This window comes from Thalia democratica, chromosome 1, assembly GCF_965202585.1.
Source record: "Thalia democratica chromosome 1, ktThaDemo2.hap1.1, whole genome shotgun sequence".
NCBI classification, from domain to species: Eukaryota; Metazoa; Chordata; class Thaliacea; order Salpida; family Salpidae; genus Thalia; species Thalia democratica.
In genome coordinates this window covers 39,138,487-39,160,538 of record NC_139165.1, presented here as the reverse complement: position 1 = coordinate 39,160,538, position 22,052 = coordinate 39,138,487, and positions in this window count along the sequence as shown.

Sequence of the window (22,052 nt, the reverse complement as noted above, 5' to 3'; positions counted from 1 at the left end):
CAGAGTATTTTAAAATCGTTAATAAAAAAAAGTAATTAAATTGCAGCCACTTCTTACCAAACTAAGTTATGCTGACATGGAAATATAACTTCAAATTTTTAGATATGAAGCTAGTTCTTTAAACTTGGTGTTTATATTCTAATGTTGAATTTGTGACTACTTGTACTTTTCATAAGATTATGTTTGTTATTACTACTATCTGATTTGTTAAGTACTATTGACTTGTCTATGCTTTTCTTTTGTCAAAATTAAGAACAGCTTTTATTCGTTAGCTTACAGTATAAAACATGTAATAATTTTAAAAATAAAAAAATTCTAAAATTTTATGAAATTATTAATTTTTTTTATATCTTTATATAATTTATGAAAGATAAATCGTCTGCAGCTAGTTTTATCAAATTTAGAGTTTTTTACATTTTCCTTTACATTTTAAGCAATTAACTTTATACTGTTATGGTTTTTATTTTTTCTTTAAAAATATTTAATATAATTATAGTTTATTAAAAAAGTGTATTTGAAATAAATTTAATAGCAAAATAGAAAAAGAAAATTGTAAGTTTTCGAAGAAAATAATAATTATAAAGTTGAATAAAAAATCAGCAAACTTTCTATAAAATATGAGAAAAAACTTTCAATTTTGAAACTGCTTTAAAACTAGGAGGAGATACATTTTTAGTTGAGTAGTTTGGATTGCTTTTTAGAGTGTTTCTTTTATAAAGAACCTATTAAACTCTAAAACTTTGACCGTTTATACACAGAACTCACTTTGAACTTAAGAAAACAGTAAAATAAAATGTTAGCTTAGTTATTTCTGTCAAAAAAAAAACTAACTTATAAAAATTAATTTTCATCATATCTATGACGTTAAATATACATTTTACTTTTATAAAACTTTTAGGGTATTGTTTATTATATAATTTGAAATGCTTTTAGTTTAAGCTTCTAAAGATATTGAAAAACGCACTCTTTAAAATGTTTAAAAGTAAAGGTTTAAAATGTATTTTTGTGAAATTTTAACTGGATTTTTTTACACGCAACCTTTTTTTTACTTTACAATTATATAAACTACTAAAAAAAACCATATGTGTAATAAAAACAACTATAACAATAATTATTAATAAAAAAGTTCAGCTAAATACAAAAATTAACGTAACAGTTACTGTAAATTTTTAATAAAACAGTTAAAAGTAATATACTATACTAATATTAAGCCTTTCTTGTTTTAAACATAAACATAGAGAGAAAGAAAAGTAAAGTCTTATCTTAACCTTTTCTAAAATTTCCAAAATGATAACATATTTTTACTGTTTCTTTAGCATATAGCACTTAAACTATGAAATATCATAATTAAGTTTCATTAAAATGATTTAAATAAAAGTTATTAAATAATTTGAATACACATTTATGTTTGAAGTACGAAAGAAAATTAAAAAGCTTTGTTTGAATAATAAGTAAATGAAATATTTCTTTTCTATAACTAGAGCAAGTGTAAAGTAAACTTAACCTTTTGTTTTAACCGTGACTTTTTTACTTTTTTTTACAATAATTTCTCACATTTGTCAAGAACATAGAAGTGAAAATATATTTACCTTTGATTGGACGTTTACTATAGTTTGTTTAGTTTTTAATAATATTTATATTTGGTAAAAAAACTACATGGCAAATAATCATTACGGAAAAACTATATACAAAGTAATATTTGGTCATACTCAGTAAATGTGTTAAGTAAAGTTTTTGTTATACACTTCACAAAACTAATTAAAAATCAATTCATGAGAAGTAAAGTACTTTTAATAAACTTTATTAAATTTTTATCAAACCTAGCTTATTATAGTTTGTATAAACCTTTTTTGAGTAAAAATGTTTTAGCGTATTACATTGTACTTTTTTTAAAGAGGTTGTAACCTATATTTCAAGTATTCAAATGCTTGCTGTTAGTGTTTTTATCTCCTATTAAAAGTTAATTTAAAATTATATATTTATTTTAGTTCTTATGTTACTAAACAGATTTATAGTACATTATTGAACACAAAATTCAGTAAATTTTCGTTTGGTTTTATTTTTTTCATTTTTCATTTCGTCTAATTGATTGTCTAATTAGTAAAAATTTAAATACTTAAATGATAAAAAAACCATATGTAATAGCTCGTAAGAAACTTTATAAGAATGTGGTGTACGATTCGATAACCGAAAGGTTATTTTGTACACCAGGTACTTAGACCAAACTTTTTCAGGGCCTTTTTTCTATCGTTTAATAAACAAAATATAAACAATTTATTAAGAATTTACAATTATAAGCTAAAGAGTACAGTGTAACATTTTATTGGTTTTTTTAAAAGTAAACAACTTGTATTTTTACAATAAATTATTTTTTAACGAACATAAAGTATAGATTAAACTGATATGTCAATATGTTATGAAAATTATAAAAAAAAGGTTTTTTGTTTAACTTTTGCAGCAAATCTATATCTTTAATTGCATAAGTTTTTAAACTTTTGTTTGTACCTGCACTTAGTTGAAGCAGTAAGCTTCGGTTGATAAAAACTATTTTATATGTTTTAATTGTCATTTTCGATACAAGTAAGTAATTTTTACCAGTAAGTTGGGCCAAAAAATTAAATAGTTTCTCGGGACGGACTTGATAAACATAAGTCGTTACAGGCTTAAGTTTTGTAAGACTATAACATAAAAATATCAAAAAGAAAATCAAGAATAAAAATTTATTGAAATTGTACTGGTTAGTTCATTAATACAACTGTTTACTAAAACCAAATGTATAGCACATTCTATGACATATTTAGATAATAAAAATTTAGTTATACATATTTTTAACATAAAGTGTCCAAGAAAAAAAATATCCCGGCCTTAACTCCTGCATGGCAGGCCGTAATTAAAACAGTATAAAACTTATTATTTTTTATTATTACATGTGTTATTAATACATAAAATACTTTTTTAAGACAAAAATATACAGAGCTTGTTCTTAAACATAGTCTTTTTTTAAATACAGCAATGATTTTTAACTTTGCTATTTCTTAATTTAAAATAAAGCTAGATACCAGACGCAGCTAACTAGCTGCATTTAAGTTTTTAAGATAGTATAATAAGAAAATTTTTATAAATATTTTAGTTGTTATTATTTTCTTATTTTTTTAGTAAACGTATTTTTATTTCTGAAAACAGCTAAGTTAAAAAAGATAAAAATTATGTAGCAGTTATTACCGGAATTTTAGCACTATGTAGGAATTTTATTTAATAATGCTTAGTCTAAATATTTTCATATTCTTAATTTTCCAAGCCTACAAAAATGGTATAATTTAATGAATTTAAACACTATTTTAATAGTACTTGTACAATTTTTAATTAGGAAACTTATTGACAAATTTACCTAAAAAATTTTTTGTAGCGACTAAATGTTAAAAGTATACACTAAGCTACAGATCATACTAAAAGAAACAATAACAGAATAAAGCAAGATTAACAACAAACAAATACTTTTGAATCATACAAAGGGAAATAAAAACATTTTGTCTACGAGTCATCCCACGTGGTTTAGCATTTTAGTACTATGTTTTGAGGTTGAAACTAAAAAAAAGAAATATTTTAATTTTTTAGATCAATAAACATGTAAAATATTTAGTAGTATTTGGAACCTTGCTTCAATTATAATTGAAGTTAAATGTCATAAATATCATATCTGAAATAAATCTCTGTTATCAAAGAGTTTAAATGCTATATGAAAAATATTAATATTGCATAACATTCTCAATAATTACACTTAATTTGAAAAAGTATAAACATATCTGAATATTAGAAAAAAATGAAAACATTGAACTATAGTTCGAATGAAAAAATAAATAAATTTTTGAGTTTCAAAAACTTTTTAACTAACAATGAAAAATAAATTTCTAAAGTACAAGCTTCATTTTAATTATTTTTATTTTAATAGGGTTAAAACATATTGTAAACTTATTAATGTTTTTTTACTTTTGGAACTTCCACTCTTCGAACATTTTAATACCTTCTTTGGTAATCTTTTCAACATAACCAACATAATTAAATTTATCACAATTTAGTGTTTTGGATTTTTCAATCGTTTCTGCGGACAATACTTTCAGCCTTTCATTCGTAGTACATTATCAAAATGTTGTAAACCCTACTTAATTTTCTTTGCACAATATTGTGGTGCAATCCTTGACTTCTTCTGTATCAGACGCTATTTCTTTCAACACTTCAATCATAGTACAAACTTTTTCATTATTTTGTTCCTTTTTTAATTCCAATTTTCTTTTGTTATCAAAAGTTTCTCGACCTGTTTCAATAATTTTTTTCCAACTGGTTTATGAAAATTTTCACCAACTTACAAGTTTAATCGAAACCTAAAAATACTTTCTTACAGACATTTTTCACAACATTGACAGTAGCTTGTTTTTCAAGGTAAGTTTTGATAATGCCTAACAAATGTTCTCTTATATACGGAAGCCAGTCAAGAATATCTTTTTCTTGTTTGTTGTAACTTTTAGCTTTTTCGTTAGAATAGGGATGGGTAATGAACGGCTCGCGGGCGGGATCCGGCCCGCAGAGTGAAAATGACCGGCCCCCAACCGTTTTTTAAACTTTAATGGGATATGGCCTGCAAATGAAAATGACGGGCCCGCAAGCCCGTGAAGGGTCAATATTAAAAAGTTTTTATAAAACTTTGCATCATATTTTTACAAATCAAAACTGTAAGAATTTGACTGTAAAAACATGCTAAAAAATGACTTTATAAATTAATGTGTACTAATAAATATACCATTTTGTCCTAATGTTTTGTGTTTTTCTAACTTAGTTGGAATATCGTTTTGTCAAATTACCCCAAGCAAAGTGTTTTTTCAAATAAGACATTTTACATACGTACATATGTCAATTATATTTATAGACATTGTTTAAACATCTGACATGTTTCAAAATACATCTTAAGTTTTCAGACTTGAGAAAGATTTGTGAATTTTAAGGATTCAAAAAAGTGATTCACCGTAGTAATATAACTAGATTTCGGCTAGATCGAAAACTTATATTTTAATTAGAATCCGACCGGATCCGGATCTCGACTTAAGATTAGTATCCAGTCGGATTTAGATCTAAAAATTCATTATTCGACTGGATCCTGACACTGCATCCGGTAAATAACTAATTCAAAATGCTCCGGCCCGCAAAAGACTAAATATTTCAGGATCCGGCCCGTTGGTTGAAAAACGTTGCCCACCCCTACGTTAGAACGATTAATATCATCAATCGAGAATTTATATTTATCAACAATTTTTTCTAGAAATTTTGATAGTTTACTAGCTTTAGACTTTTTGAAGTCTTGAAGTATACTAATTATGCTACTTACTTTATCGTATTCATGTTTAAAAGAAGCAATACTCTGAAGTATTTCTATTAGCGCATTAGCTATTAAGTTGGAACTACTGATAGTTTGATTATCTATAGGTTTTTCCCTTGAATTTTTTTCTGTTTTGTACAATTTAGAGTGGTTTAATTTTTTGTTAGTAGAATGAATTTCCGAGTTTTCACAATCGTTTCTAACTGAAGAATGATATTCGTTTACCTTAAATTCTTTTTCAGAAAAGTTTGAACAAGAAGAGTTTAAACCATTTGCGCTTTTTTCAGTCGAAAGCGATTCTGAACCTTCTTTATCAGGATTTGTGTCTTTTAAACTACTATCTAATGATTTAGAAAGTTTCTCTGAACCTAGTTCACAATTAGATTTTATTTGTAGTTCTTCTTGAACATCTATATTATCATAAGAATTCTCATCTAAAACACTATGTACACTTACTTCTTCTAAATTACTAACACGAAGTAAATCACAACTGTTCTCATTGATCTTAAAATCGTTTGGAACACAGCATAAATATGATTCGTTTGTGACAAAATCAAGAACTTTGTCTTCTTTTGTGGTTTTCTCAGGTTGGTTTACATAGAAAGAACCGACATCATTGTTCGCACTTTTAGATGGTGATTTTTCGTGAAGTTTTTCAACTGTGTTTGAGACAAAGCCACTATTACACGAATCAAGACAATTAACAGAATTTCCTCTGTGGTTTGAACCACATTCGTTTTTCACCTGTTGATTTACAATGCTAATTCTTAATCCTTTATTGTTCGGTAGTACAGAGGTTGGTAAATTCAAGTTTTCTTTAAAAACATATTTACTGAGTGCAGCATTTGGAATAACGCTGGCATTTTTATCAGGCTTCTTGTTTTTCTTTTTTGAAAAATAATCTACAGCACAAAGTGTTGATGACAAACCAATAACTCCAACGATCAATTTACAAAAACTGACATCAATTTTTAAGCAAATTTTTATCATTTTACTTGCTTGAAACTGCTGTAAAGTTGAAACAATTATTAAATTATTTATTTTGTTGCTATACTAATTTTAAGAAATAGTTTTACTCACTGATACATATTTGATATTTGTTTAATACTATTTAAATTCATGCAAAACATACATTTAAGAATTATGAAGCAATGTAAACAAATAAATTATTTTACTTTAGCTGTTGACCGTATGCAAATTTATAATTTAAAATAGTTTTTACCTTTATTTATTTTTGTTTTTTAAGTTAATGTCTTTTTTAAATGTAAAACAGCTATTAACCATTAATATTCTTAGTTATTAAGTTTGAAGTATAGCGTTTTAAAACTAAATGATAAAAAATAGTTGTTAGAACTTATTTTTTTTAAAGTAACTAGTTTATATACTGTTAATTGATTGAATAAATTTCGAATGTTAATCTGCTTTTCTTTAAATAACAAAAGTTTCATAGATTAAGATCTAAATAATTTCTCACATTCATATTTATAATTTATAAACTTATAGTATTTAATGATAAATAATTAAACAATTAAAGCTAATGATTTTAATCTTAAAACAATTGGTTTGTTTTACAATATAATATTTTACAAAAAATATTCATTATTACTTAGTTAAAAAAATTTCTAGGATCAACTGATTATTTAAAACTCGAAGTTGTAAAGTTTCTATTTTCAACGTCAAATTATTATTAGCAGGCTAGTAGTAAAAACTATAATGCTACTATTAACAATTATTGTTTTACAAAAATGTTAAACATCTTATAGTATGCATGTAAAATAAGTACAGTCAAAATTGTTAATTACATGAAAACGGCCTGCAAAAAAAAAAGATGCAAAATGAATTTTTTTTGTTTAAATTAGTAAAAATTAAGAAAATATTCAAAATAGAGTTCCTAACTTCAAGATCCGAACTTTTTTTTTTCGGCCAAAAATTTCTATAAAAAATTTCTGTTTTTTTTTAATTTTTTTACCTTTCTTTACCTTAGAATGTAAGTAATAGTAGTTTGGGGTTGTATACTTAAGTTAATACACTAAGATACTATAAACAAACCCTTAGATACTAAAACCACAAGTTTTACAAACTTTTATTTTAAATAATAAGTTTATTCAGAATTAGGTTTTATTTAACATATTTATATTTATTTCGTTTACGAAGTACATTCTACAAAATATAAAATAAGAGATGAATGTTTCTGATTTATTTGTAATTATAGTTCATTTTATAATAAATTAAGGTTACTAGTTACCTTAAATTTAAGTTATAAAGCTTATGAGTTTTAAAAAGAATAAACTAATAGTTTAAAGTTTGTGCTAATTTAACAATATGTTTAAAAACTGGTAGAAAAATAACAAAAACACCTGCAAACACTTTTACAAATGATTTATGTTTCTATTTTTTTTGTTTAAAACTTTAAGATGAGCAATTTACTGTTATTTAGTAGCTTTCCGTTTAATATAAGACACTAAGTATTGTTACAAATAAAACTTATAAATTTTATTTTAAACTTGCATATGTGCTTTTCAGCTACATTTAAAAAAATGTATTTGTTTACATTGTTTTATAATTTTGTTTATTTTGCATAAAATTAAATATCACTAAACAAATGTTAAATATGTAAGTAAAAATATTTGGAAAAAAACTTATAGTAACAAAGTAAATAATTTAACAATTCCTTTAACTTTACAGCAGTTTCAAGCAAGTAAAATGATAAAAATTTCCGTAAAACTCGATGTAAGTTTTTGTAAATTGATCGTTGGAGTTATTGGCTTGTCAGCAACAGTTTATGCTGTAGATTATTTTTCAAAAAAGAAAATTAAACAGCCTGATAAAAATGTCAGCGTTGCTCTAAATGCTGAAGTCAGCAAAGATGTTTTTGAAGACAATTTGAATTTACCTACCTCTTTACTACCAAAAGACAAGGGAAAAGGAATTAGCATTAAAAAGGATATTGTGAAAAACGAATGTAGTTCAAGCCATAGAGGTAATTTTGTTAGTTGTCTTGACCCGTGTAATAGTGGCACTGTCTCACGCACAGTTGGAAAGCTTCACGAAAAATCACAATCTAAAAGTGCGAACAATGATGTTAATTCTTTCTATGATAACCAACCTGAGAAAGCCACAAAAAAAGGCAATGTTCTTGACTTTGTAACAAACAAATTAAATTTATGCAATGCTCCAAATGGTTCTAAGATCGATGAAAACAATCGTGATTTACTTCGTGTTAGTAATTTAGAAGAGCAAAAATTGCATAGTGTTTTAGATGAAAAATCTTATTATAAAATAGATGTTCAAGATGAACTACAAATAGAATCTAGTTGTATTTTAAATGATGAAAAAGACTCTGAGAGTTTTCCTCAATCAGCTAATACTAGTTTTGAAGACTTAAATCTTGAAAAAGCAAGTGCAAAATCACCTTCGGCTAAAAGAGGCGCAAATGATTCAAATTCTTCTTGTTCAATCTCATCTAAAAAAGAAGTTAAAGAAAATGAATGCCAAGATTATGTCAAAAACGATTGTGAAAGTCAAGAAATTGAATCTAGTAGTAGAAATTTGGACCACGATAAAGCAGAAAATTCAAGAGAATCTATAGATAATGAAGTTAAAAGTAATTTAAAACTTTTTGATGTCTATAAGTTTTTCAATGACATAATGGAAGCAATTCAAGATAGTATAAACTGTTCTGAAATTGAGTATAACGATATATGTATCATCATCAGTATGTTTAAGAATTTCAAGAGCTTGAAACCAAATAAAAAAAAAGTATTTCTTCAAAAAATTAATACAGAGTATGAAAGTTTGATCAGTTCTATAAGTACGTCCGAAAAACAAGATGAAACTACTTCTGATTGCTTCCTGCAAATATACAAAAGATTGTTAGGCATTATGAAAACATCTCTGGAAAAACCATCCACCGACTCAGTTTTGAAAGATGTTCACACCAAAGTATCATCAGCTTTCAATCAACTTTGTAAGTTTCCAAAGATGTACAAAAGGCAATTGGAAGAAGCTGTTGAAGTAGCTCAAAAATGTCTAGATAACAAAAGTAACTTGAAACTAAACATTGATAAATGGAATGAAAAAGTTTGTGATATGATTGAAGAAATTGAAGATTTATCTGCAGAAACAATCAAAAAATTCAAGACATTAAAAACCAATGCAGTCAATACTGATGAAATCATTATTTATGTTGAAAATATTGCTAAAGAAAATATTGCAATAATTGAAGATTGGAAGTACAGGCAGTAAAAAAAAACTAACAAGTTTATTATATGTTTGTAAGCCTTTGGTTAATTATTTATAACTTAGATTATTATTTATACACAAGTTTTATTTAAACTGACAGTTGTTCATTTATCATGTTGTTATGTTCTCATATTTTATTCAATTTTGTGTCCTTTTCGACTTTTTTGAGAATAAAATAAGTTGTACCATCACAAACCGCCTTTTCTATTTAAAAAAAAGTATTTTTGTTGGTGGAAATAATTAAATTTAAGACTAAAAAAAATTAACTTAACTTAAATATTAGTGTTCAAATCGAAATTAAATAAAAAATTATTTTAAATATGGGTTGCAGCTTTTGATAGTGATACATTAAAAATAACTTAATTACATAAATTTTTAAATCCAAGCTTACACAAATGTTCAAGTTGTAAACTTAAACTATTATCGTTAAAGTTTGTCACAAAATTTAGTTACTTATATTATAAATCAATTTTCGAACTTAAGTTCTTAATGTTAAAAGCTAGAACATTATAGTTTTAAAGTAAAAATCTTAAAGCAATTGTATAGAAAATTTAGCTAAAAACATAAACGAACTTTTAACAGTTAATGCAAACTAACATAAGTTGTTCAAAGTATTTAAAAATCTTTATTTTAGAATAGTAATTTAATTGCAATCACTTATTACCAAGTAAAGTTTTGTTGACAAATGCTATGCAAATATAACTTAACCATTTTAAATAAGTGGCTAGTACTTAGAACTGAGTGTTTATATTCTAAATTTAGTTTGTGACTTCTTGTAGTTTTTTTTTAATTCATGTTAGTTATTACTATTATTTGATATATTAAAAACAATTGACTTGTCGATGTTTTTTTTTTCTGAATAAAGAACAGCTTGTGTTCTATATCTTGCAGTATACACAATATAATACTTTCAATAAAACTATAAAATTTCAATTATTTAGTGAAATTATCGATTTTTCTTTATATTTTTATATCTTATAAAAGATAATTTGTTCACAGCTAATTTTATCCAACTTTGAGTTTTTTAACATTTTCCTTTAACTTATAAACAAGTTGGAACAAATTATATTATTTATTTGCTTTAAAAACAAATGGTACAAACATAGTTTTAGAAAATCTATATTTGAAATAATTTTACTATCAAAAAAAATGTTATTTTTAAAGAAAAAAAATATTAAGTTGAATAAAAAACCAGCAATCTTTCTACCAAATATTAGCTAGAACTTTTATTTTTTAAACTGCTTAAAAACTGTAGGAGAAGATACATTTTAGTTGAGTAGTTTGGTTTGCTTCTTGATGTGTTTATTTTATAAAGAGCCTATTAAACTCATTAATTTTTCGGTTTTTACTAAGAACTTACTTTGAACTTAAGAAAAAGGTAAAATAAAATATTAGCTTAGTTATTTCTGTTAAAAAAAAAATTAAATTAAAAAAAAAAAGATTTTCATTATATCTATGACGTTAAATATACATTTTACTTTTATAAAACTTTTAGGGTATTGCTAATTAGATAAATTGAAATAATTTCAGTTTAAGCTTCTAAAGATGTAAAAAGTCAAACTGTTTAAAATAAATGTTTAAAATCTATTTTTATAATATAATTTTAACTAGCTTTTTTTTGTCTTTTACAACTATGTAAATTAAAAACAACCATATGTGTCATAAAACCATTTATATAAATATTTTTAAATTAAAAAGTACAGCTTAATACTAAATATTAACGGAAGAATCAAAATTAAGGTTTTAATAAATCAATTAAAAGTAATGTACTAGAAATATTAACATTAAGCACTTTTTGTTTAAAACAAAAACATGTTTTGTAGAAAAATTACAGTCATATATTCTTCTTTTCTAAAATTTCTAACAATATACCATATTTTTACTGTTTTCTTAGCATATAGGACTTAAACTTTGAAGAATCATTATTAACTTTCATTTCAACAATTAAAACAAAAGTTGTTGAATACTTAAAGTCAACATTTATAGTTTAAGAACCAAAGACATAGAAAATGTTAGCTTTGTTTGAATATTTAAATTGACGAAATGTTTTTTTTTCTTTAACTAAAGCATGTGAAAAGTAAACTTAATACTTTTGTTTCAACAAAGACGTTTTAAGTTTTATTTTACATTAATTTATAATTTGTCAAGCATATAAAAATTAAAAATTTAATTACCTTTGATTGGACGTTAATTATAGTATTTTTAAGTCATTTAAATGTCTATATTTTGCAAAAAATATTTACATAGTAAATATTATTTATGAAAAAAATACATACATTTTAATATTTAGTGCTTTATTCAGTAAATACGTTCTGTAAAATTTTTTAAAATGAGCTAAAACTTTAATTTTTTAAACTGTAGTTTCGATTATAGCTTGTTTAACTTACTAAAACAAAATATTATTGCTTTTATAGACGTAAAAAACTAGCAAAAAAACATTTCATTAGAAGTAAAGTACTTTTAAGTTTTTTAAAGTTCATTAAATTTTATATCAAACCTAACTTTTTTGGTTTGTACAAACCTTTTTAACCTAAAAATAGAGCTTACTTGTAGGAAAGCTTGATTTCTTTTAATAAATACGACAAATAATTGAATGACTTAATTTTAGTGACGCCACTTTAAAACACTGTTTTAATTGTTCGATGATATTTCAAAATCGGTAACTAAAAAAGTTTGTTTTTAGATCGATTAATTAAAACTTGATTTTGTTTGTTTACACGATATTATTTATTATTATTATTTTTAGGATTCTGCAAAGTTATTTGCTGGAAATTAACAACTAGACTAAAAAAAATTATAATTAGGCTATTTAAAAACAAATTTGCTTTTGTTTAGATTTTGCCTTAAAAAATAAAATGTTAAGAACTGTTTACTTATGTTATATTGAGCTAATATATAAAAAGCGTCATCAAAAAATGTTTTTAACCCTACTTAAAGTATATAGTTTTTATCAATTATGATTGATTATTAATGATTCTGGAACAAACTTCTATACTTTTTTTAGTGTTACACTGTTTTTTTTTTCTTTTTAAAGTCATTTAACATAACAACTTAAACCATTATAAGGATAAGTTAAGATACTAAACTTTCTAGCTCTAAAAAATTTCAAAAAAATTTAATTTTTTGGCCGAAAAAAACTTTTGAGTATCATATTTGTCTTTAGTTCAAATTTTTAACTTCTAAGACAAAGTTTTATTCACTAAACTGAAATATTTTACTACAAATACAATAAAATAAAACAAAGTACTTCATTTAAGCTAAAAAGTATAGTTTTTAGTTTTTAAAAAGTGTAAAACTATTTTTTTTTTGAAAGTAAGTTATTTTTAAACAATTATAAGGTATAGATCAAACTAATATGTCAATATGTTACATTTTACTTGAACATTATAAAGTACATGTTGCTTATAAAGTTTACTTGAACATTATAAAAGGTACGGCTTTTTATGTATGTTTTGCATCAAAAAAAGATCTTTAATTGCATAAGTTTTTAAAGTTTTATTTGTATCTGCACTTACTAAAAGCTTTTGTTTAAAAAAACTATTTTTTATGTTTTAATTGTCACTTAAGGTGGAGATGGGTAAGTTTTAATCGTAAGTTGGGCCAGAAATCAAAATAGTTTTACGTAAAATAAGTCTTTACAGGCCCGTTAATTTCGTAAGAGTGTAGTATAACAACAATTTTTTAAAAATCAGGAATAAAAATTTGATGAAATGGCATTGGTCGGTTCGTTTATATAACTGTATACTTGAACTAAATATAAAGCACATTCTATAATGTATGTAACAAACAAAATTTAATGATACTTGTTTTACACGTGTAGTTTTTTAGATGAAAATACATATCAGGCATACACTCAGGCATGGCAGGTCGTATTAAAAACAGTAAAAAATTGAACTATAACTTTTATATTTATTACAAATTTTATTAACACATATCATACATTTTTAATAAAAATATAAAGATAGCTTGTGCTTAAAAATAGTCATGTTCTTTAAAAATATATAGTTTTGCATTAAATACATTAATTAAAAATAAAACTATATCCTAGACGCAACTAATTAGCTGTTTTTAAGTTACATTTTTCATGAAAAAGAGGAATACATTGATCGAAAATGATATGGTTGATATGTACAAAATAAGCAAAATAATCGCTAAACGCTTTAAAATCAAAAAATAAATAAAAGTCAAATATGCTGTGTAATTCTTGGTGAATTCGATTCCAAAAATGTTTAGGCTAGTTTTATGATTACCTGAAAATATGTTCTTTATTTGAAAATAAATATTAAGTTTAAACATTTACACAATTACCAGTTGGGAGCTAATTTAGTTCTATGTAAAAAGAATTATTATTTTTATTTTTGACAGTGTTTCAGTAATAATTAAACTTCATTTAGTATATATTTATAAGCCAATAAAACTTACATAGTAAAAACTTTTATGGTAACTTTTTTTTCATTAAATTTAGTATTATGCATTTTTAAATGAAGCTTTAAAAAGTCATTTATAAGAATATATAACTAATAACTATACTGGCTAATTAAAAGATAAACTAAAAATTTTTAAGCTTTGATAAGTATATATTATGTAGTACTATAAGTGTATAATATGTAAACATTGAATAAGTTGTACTTATTCAAGTTAACATTAATTTACATATCGATTAATTGTATTTAAACATTTTGACATATAACGACTCAAGCAAATAACAGAGAGCTAATATTCTTAATATAAAGTTTCTATTGTCATAGCAAAACATTTTTTACGTATTTCATGAAAATAGTTTTATGTTTTTTTATTTAGCAACCAATTCAATGTTATAAGTCGTTGTAGCCTATTGAATAGATAGCATGTTGAAGTGTATTTAAATATTTTTTAAATAAATTTAATACATTAAATTATCTTTTAGACTTTTTTTTTTTAAATGTATTTTGCGTTTACTCTTTTTACAAAACATTTTATTAAGTAACTTGAGTAACGGGCTGTTGAAATGATTATACTTTTGACAGTGATCTTTATTAGATTGAATTTTTTTAAGATTTAAATTGTTTCAGTGAGGTTTTATCTAATAAATATTTTTTATAAGGAGTTTTTATATGTTTTGCTTTTTATTTCGAAACAAAACATTTATTTCCCATTTTAATTGTACACAACTGCTTGAATTGCTATTTTATTTCTATGGAAAAATAAACTTACACAAAGTAAACCTTTTCTATTTATACTCAATTATGCGTTTAAACAAGAACAATATAACTTTGTCCAAACTACATTAAATAACTATATTTAGGTTTTATAATCAAATGCAGCGTATAATTTATTGAAAATAATATTCGTTAACTTTGCTTATTTTTGCTTTGTACATAATTACCATGTCTTTTGAAACTCTTTGTTTGTCCTTTAATTTAAAAAACTGATCTAAATATAGCAGAATATAGTAAATTAAAACACCTCTAAACAAAACAGTATCTACTTAACTTTATAATAACAGACTTATAGTGTATTGTTTTTTAAAGTTTAAGCTTAAATTTATTAAAGTCATTTTAATACTGCCACAAGTTTTATAGTATAACCTTTTTTTCTCACTTATTCTACCTCATTATTTAGTGATAGTAGTTTAGGGTTGTATTTTAAGCTTAACACACTTAGATATTAAAACAAAAAAAAAAAAATTAAATAGTCAGTTTAGTCAGAAATAAAACGTGTCTTTTTAACAGAATTGCGTTGGTTTTATTTATAACGTATGTTCAACAAAACATAAATTTGTTGATCAAATTTTCTAAATTAGTTACAATTAATACTTTTAATTTATTTTTTAATAAATTAAAGCGACAAATTACCTTAAATTTAAGTTATAAAATTTACAAGTTAAAAAAAAAGAAAAATAATGTTTCTAAGTTTGTTCTAATTAATTAACAATATATGTAAAAACTGGTAATATAAGATCAATCTTTTTTAAAACTTGAATGTTTGCTTTCAGCCAGCAACATTTCAAAAAATATGTTTGTTTAAATCGCTTCATGACTTTGTTTGTTTTGAATGAAATTAAATATCATTAAAAACAATGTTAAATATGTATCAGTAAGCCAAACTTTTTAAAAAATATATTTTATGCTAACAAATAAACAAATTGTTAAGACTTGTTTTAAATTTAACAGCAGTTTCAAGCAAGTAAAATGATAAAAATTTCCTTCAGAATTGATGTCAGTTTTTGTAAATTGATGGTTGGAGTTATTGGTTTGTCAGCAACAGTTTGTGCTGTAGATTATTTTTCAAAAAAGAAAAATAAACAGCCGGATAAAAATGTCAGCATTACTCAAAATTCTGAAGTCAGCAAGGATCTTTCTAAAGATAATTTGAAGGTACCTACTTCTAGACTTGCAAGTGATAGTGAAAAAGAAGTTAGCAGTAAGAAACCACTGTTTAAAAACATCTATACTTCAAGCTGTAGAAGGAATTCTGTTAATTGTCTTCCTTCGTGTAATGATGACTTTGGCTCAAGGGTAGAACAGAATATTCGAAATATTTTACCTTCTAAAAGTGTGAAGAATGATAATGATGTTTCTAATGTAAACCAATCTGAGAAAACCACAAAAGAAGGCAATGTTCTTGACTTTGCCACAAACGAATCACATTTAGGCAATGTTCCAAATGATTCTAAGATCGATGAGAACAATCGTGATTTACTTCGTGTTAGTAATTTAGTAGAGCAAAGTGTGCATAGTGTTTTAGATGAGAAATCTTATAATGATATAGATGTTCAAGAAAAACTAAAAATAAAATCTAACGGTAGTTTTGATGATGAAAAAGACTCTGAGAGTTTTTCTCAATCAGCTAATAGTAGTTTTAAAGACACAAATCTTGAAAAAGTAGGTCCAATAACACTTTCAGTTGAAAAAGACGCAACAGATTCAGATTCCTCTCGGTCAAACTTCTCTAAAAAACAAAGCAAAGAAAACGAATGCCAATATTTAGCCAGAAACGATTGTGAAAGTCAAGAAACTGAATTTAGCAATAAAAATTTAGACCACGTTGAATCGGAAGAATCACGAGAGATTATAGATAATGAAGTTAAAAGTAATTCAAATGTTGTTGATGTCTATGAGTTTTTCAATACCCTAAAAGATTCAATTCAAAAAAGTATAACTCATTTTGAAATAGAGTATACTTGCATATGTGACACCATCTGTATGTTTAAGAAATTCAAGAGTTTGAAACCAAATAAAAAAAAAATTTTCTTCAAAACATTAACACACAGTATGAACGTTTGATTGATATTTTTAGCTTGAGCGAAAAAACTCAAAAAATTCAAAAAACAAGATAAAACTATTTCTTCATATTTCCCAAATGTAAGAAAAACCTTGTTAGGCATCATGAAAACATCTTTGGAAAAACCACTTACCGAAGGAGTTTTGAAAGATGTTTACAGCAAAGTAACATCAGCTTTCAATCAATTTTGTAAGTTTGCAAAGATGTACAAAAGGCAATTGGAAGAAGCTGTTGAAGTAGCTCAAAAAGTTCTTAATAACCAAAGTAACTTGAAGCTAAACGTTGACGAATGGAATGTAAAACTTTGTGATATGATTGTTGAAATTGAAGCTATGTCTGTAGAAACAATTGAAAAATTCAAGATTTTGAAAACCGATCAAGTCGATACTGATGAAATCATTAGTTATGTTGAAAATATTGCTAAAAAAGGTTCTGCAATATTCGAATCCTGGAAGTATAAACAGTAACAAAAACTAATAAGTTTATCATACGTTTGTAAGCCTTTTATTTATTATTCATTATTGAGTTTTATTTAATCTGATATTTGTTCATTTATCATGTTGTTATGTTGTCAAATTTGTTATTAAACTTTACCTTATCGATTTTATTTTTGCAAATAAAATAAATAAAATTCTCACGAACTCTTTTTTCTATTTAAATCAAAATGCAATTTTTTAAGTTTTTTTTTTTTTCTGTGGCAAACAATTTAATGTTTTACAGTTGTAAAAACTAAACTCAAACTTTGAACAATTTAATACATAAAATGACCAGACACAAGAGATATAACTATTTTAAACAAGGGTCGCATCTTATGTTAGTGGTACATTGAAATTCACTTTTATATATAAAACTGTCAAAGCTTACTTACACAAAAGTTACAGCTGTAATTTACATAAACTATTATCGTTAGAGTTTGTCACAAAATTTTATTTCGTAAGTATAAATTAATTTACGAACTTAAGTGCTTTATGTTAAAAGTTGAAACGTTAAAGTTTTATTGTTTAGCAAAATTATACAGAAGTTGACTAAAAACCTGAATTAAGTTTTATGAGATAATGCAAACTAACATAAGTTCTTCAGAGTAATTTAAAATTGTTAATAATAAAAGAAAGTAATTAAATTGCAGCCACTTCTTACCAAACAAAGTTATGTTGACATGGAAATATAATTAAAAATTTTTAAATATGAAACGAGTACTTAAAACTTAGTGTTTATATTCTAATGTTAAATTTGTGACTTCCTGTACTTTTTCATTAATATATATGTATTGTGACTATCATATAATTTATTATGTACTACTGACTTGTCTATGCTTTTATCAAAGTTAAGAATAGCTTTTGTTATTTAGCATGCAGTATGCACCACTTAATACTTTCAATCGAACCATAAAAATTAAACTATTTTGTGAAACTGTCAGTTTTTTTTTATATAATTCTATGAAGGATAATTCTTTAGCAGCTAATTTTATTTAATTTTGAGTTTTTTAACTTTTCCTTAACATTTTAAGCAATTTTCTTCAATTTAAAACATTTTTTTGCTTTACAAACACTTAATATAAATATAGTTTATGAAAAAGTATATCTAAAATGAATTTACGAGCAAAAAAAAGTTTTGTAAACTTTTGAGGAAAATAAAAAGTATTAAGTTAAATAAAAAACCAGTAAACTTTCTATCAAATATTAGCTAAAATTTTATTTTTAATATTGCCTAAAAACTTTAAGAGGATAGAGATTTTAGTGAAGTAGTTTATTTTGTATTTTTAGAATGTTTTTTCCGTAAACAATCTATTTAAACTTTTAGATTTTGACCGTTTATAATCAGAATTTACGTGAACTTAAAAAAAACATTGATATAAAATTTTAACTAAGTTGTTAATGTAAAAAAAAAGATTAAGTTAAAAAAAAGTGATTTTCACTATATCTACGACGTTAAATAAATATACATTTTACTTTCAAATTCTCTAATAAGCAGTATCCTAAAAGTTCTATAAGAGAATTTCAAATGTTTTGGTTTAACCGTCTAAAAATATTGAAAATTTCACTGTTTAAAGTAAATGTTTAAATTCTATCTTTATGAAATTTTAATTAGAGTTTTTTACACTAAATCTATTTTTTTGTAGTTTAAAATTATGTAAATTATGATATGTAAAAGTTATCAAATGTGTCAAAATAACAATAATAAAAATATTTCAAAATAAAAAAGTACAGCTATATACTAAATATTAACGAAAAAATCAAATCTAAGATTGTAATAAATCAATTAAAGGTAATATACTTTAAATATTAACATTAAGCATTTTTGTTAAAAACAACAACATAGTTTGAAGAGAAAAAACAGTCTTATCTTCACTTTTTCTAAAATTTCTAACAAGACAATATACTTCACTATTTCTTTAGCATCGACCACTTATGAAAATCATTATTAAGTTTAATCTCAATGATTTAAATAAAGGTTGTGAAATACGTTAGGTCAACATTTATAATTTAATAACGAAAGATATACCAATGTTAGCTTTGTTTGAATATTTAAATAGACGAAAAGTTTTTTTTTTGCAACTAAAGCATGTGAAAAGTAAAATATAATTTTGTTTTAACCACGACTTTTTTAGTTTTATTTTACATTAATTTGTCATTTGTCGAGCACATAGAAGTAAAAAGTATATTTACGTTCAATTGAACTTTTACTACAAGTTATTTAGTTTTTAAGGATATTTACATTATTTACATTAGGCTAAAAATATTTATATAGCAAATAATCATTACGAAAAAACCATATACAAAGTAATATTTGGTCTTACTCAGTAAATGCGTTAAATAAAGTTTTCTAAAATGTACCATCACTTTAAATATTTAAACTTTTATTTTGATTATAGCTTATTTTATATACTAAAATTAAATATTATTGTTGTTATACACGTAAAACACAAGTAAAAAAAAAATTAGTAGAAGTAAATTATTTTTAAAGTTTTTTAAAGTTCATTAAATTTATATCAGACCTTTTTTTTTTGTTTGTACAAAACTTTTTAATCTTCAATGAGGATAAATTGCCAGAAAACTTGATTTTCTTTTATAACTACGACAAATATTTAAATGACATAATTTTAGTAAGACCAATTGAAAACACTGTTTTAATGGTTCAAAAAATATTTCACAACTGCTAACTAAAAAAGTTTGTTTTCAGATCGATTAATTAAAACTTGATTTTGCTTTGTTTGTATTAAAATGTATTACTTTTAGGATTCTGCAAAGTTAGTTGATGGAATAAAAAAAAATAGACTATAAAAATTATAATTAGATAAATAAAAAAAACTTAGTTTTTTTTTAGATTTAGCCTTAAAAAATAAAATGTTAAGAACTGTTTACTTATGTTATATTGAGCTAACATATACAAAGCGTCATCAAAAAATGCTTCTAGTATATGATAATTATCGATTAAGATTAATTATAATGATTCTGGAACAAACTTCTACACTTTTTTTATAGTGTTACACTATTTTTTCCTTTTAAAGTCATTTAACATAACAACTTAAACCGTTATGAGGATAAGTTAAGATAATAAAAACTTCTAGTTCTACGATATTTAAAATATTTTTTTTGTCAAAAAAAAAACTTTTGAGTATCATATTAGTCTTAAGTTAAAATTTAAAGTTCTAAGACAAATTTTTTTAAATTAAACTTAAATATTTTACTACAAATACATTAAAGTAAAACTAACTACCTAATATAAGCTAAAACTAATTAAAACTATTAAACAACTTTATATAAGCTAAAAAAGTATAGTTTTTAGTTTTTAAAAAGTGTAGAACTAGTTTTTTTGAAAGTTTTATGTCAACTAATATGTCTTAGTAGATTGTAGTATGTACTTAAACTAAAGATTATTGTTATTATACATTTAAAAAGCTAATTAAAATAAACATTTAAAAAAAAGTAAATTACTACTAAAGTTTTTCAAACTTCATTAAATTTATATCGAACCTAATTTTTTTGGTTTGTATAAACCTTTTTAACCTAAAATTAAGATAAGTTGTAGGAAAGCTTGATTTCTTTTTATAAATACGACAAATAGTTTAATAACATAATTTTAGTGAGACCACTTTAAAACACTGTTTTAATGGTTCGATGATATTTCAAAATCGGTAACTAAAAAAAGTTTGTTTTTCGATCGATTAATTAAAACTTGACTTTTTTTGTATACAAAATGTTAACATTTTAAGATTCCGTAAAGTTAGTTGCTGGAAAATAAAAAAAATAGACTAAAAAAATTATAATTAGGCTAACTTAAAACCGCTTTGTTTTTGTTTAGATTTTGCCTTTAGAATTAAAATGTTAAGAACTGTTTGGTTATGTTATATTGAGCTAATACATAAAAAGCGTCATCGAAAAATGTTTATAACCCTACTTAAAGTATATGGTTTTTATCAATTAAGATTAATTATTAATGATTCTGGAACAAACTTCTATACTTTTTTTAGTGTTACACTATTTTAACATAACAACTTAAACCGTTATGAGGATAAGTTAAGATACTAAACTTTCTAGTTCTAGAATATTTGATAAAAATTTTACTTTGTGGTCAAAAAACTTATGAGATTCATAATAGTCTTTATTTTTAATTTAACAGTTCTAAAACACAATCTTATTCTTTAAACTGAATTACTTTACTACAAATAAAATAAAGTAAAACTTTATATATACTAAAAAGTATAGTTTTTAGTTTTTTAAAATGTACAATTAGTTTTTTTTTTTGAAAGTAAGTTGTTTTTAAACAAATATAAAGTATAGATCAAACTAATATGTCAATATTTTACTTTTTTTTTTGAACATTATAAAGTACATGTTGCTTATAAAGTTTACTTGAACATTATAAAAGGTACGGCTTTTTATGTATGTTTTGCATCAAAAATAGATTTTTAATTGCATAAGTTTTTAAAGTTTTATTTGTAGCTTCACTTAGTTAAAGCTTTTGTTTAAAAAAATATTTTATATGTTGTAATTGTCACTTTAGGTGGAGATGGGTCATTTTTAATCGTAAGTTGGGCCAGAAAATCAAAATAGTTTTACGTAAAATAAGTTTTTACAGGCCCGTTAATTCCGTAAGAGTGAAATTAAAATATAATTTTATAACATTAGGAATAAAAATTTGATGAAATGGTATTGGTCGGTTCGTTTATATAACTGTA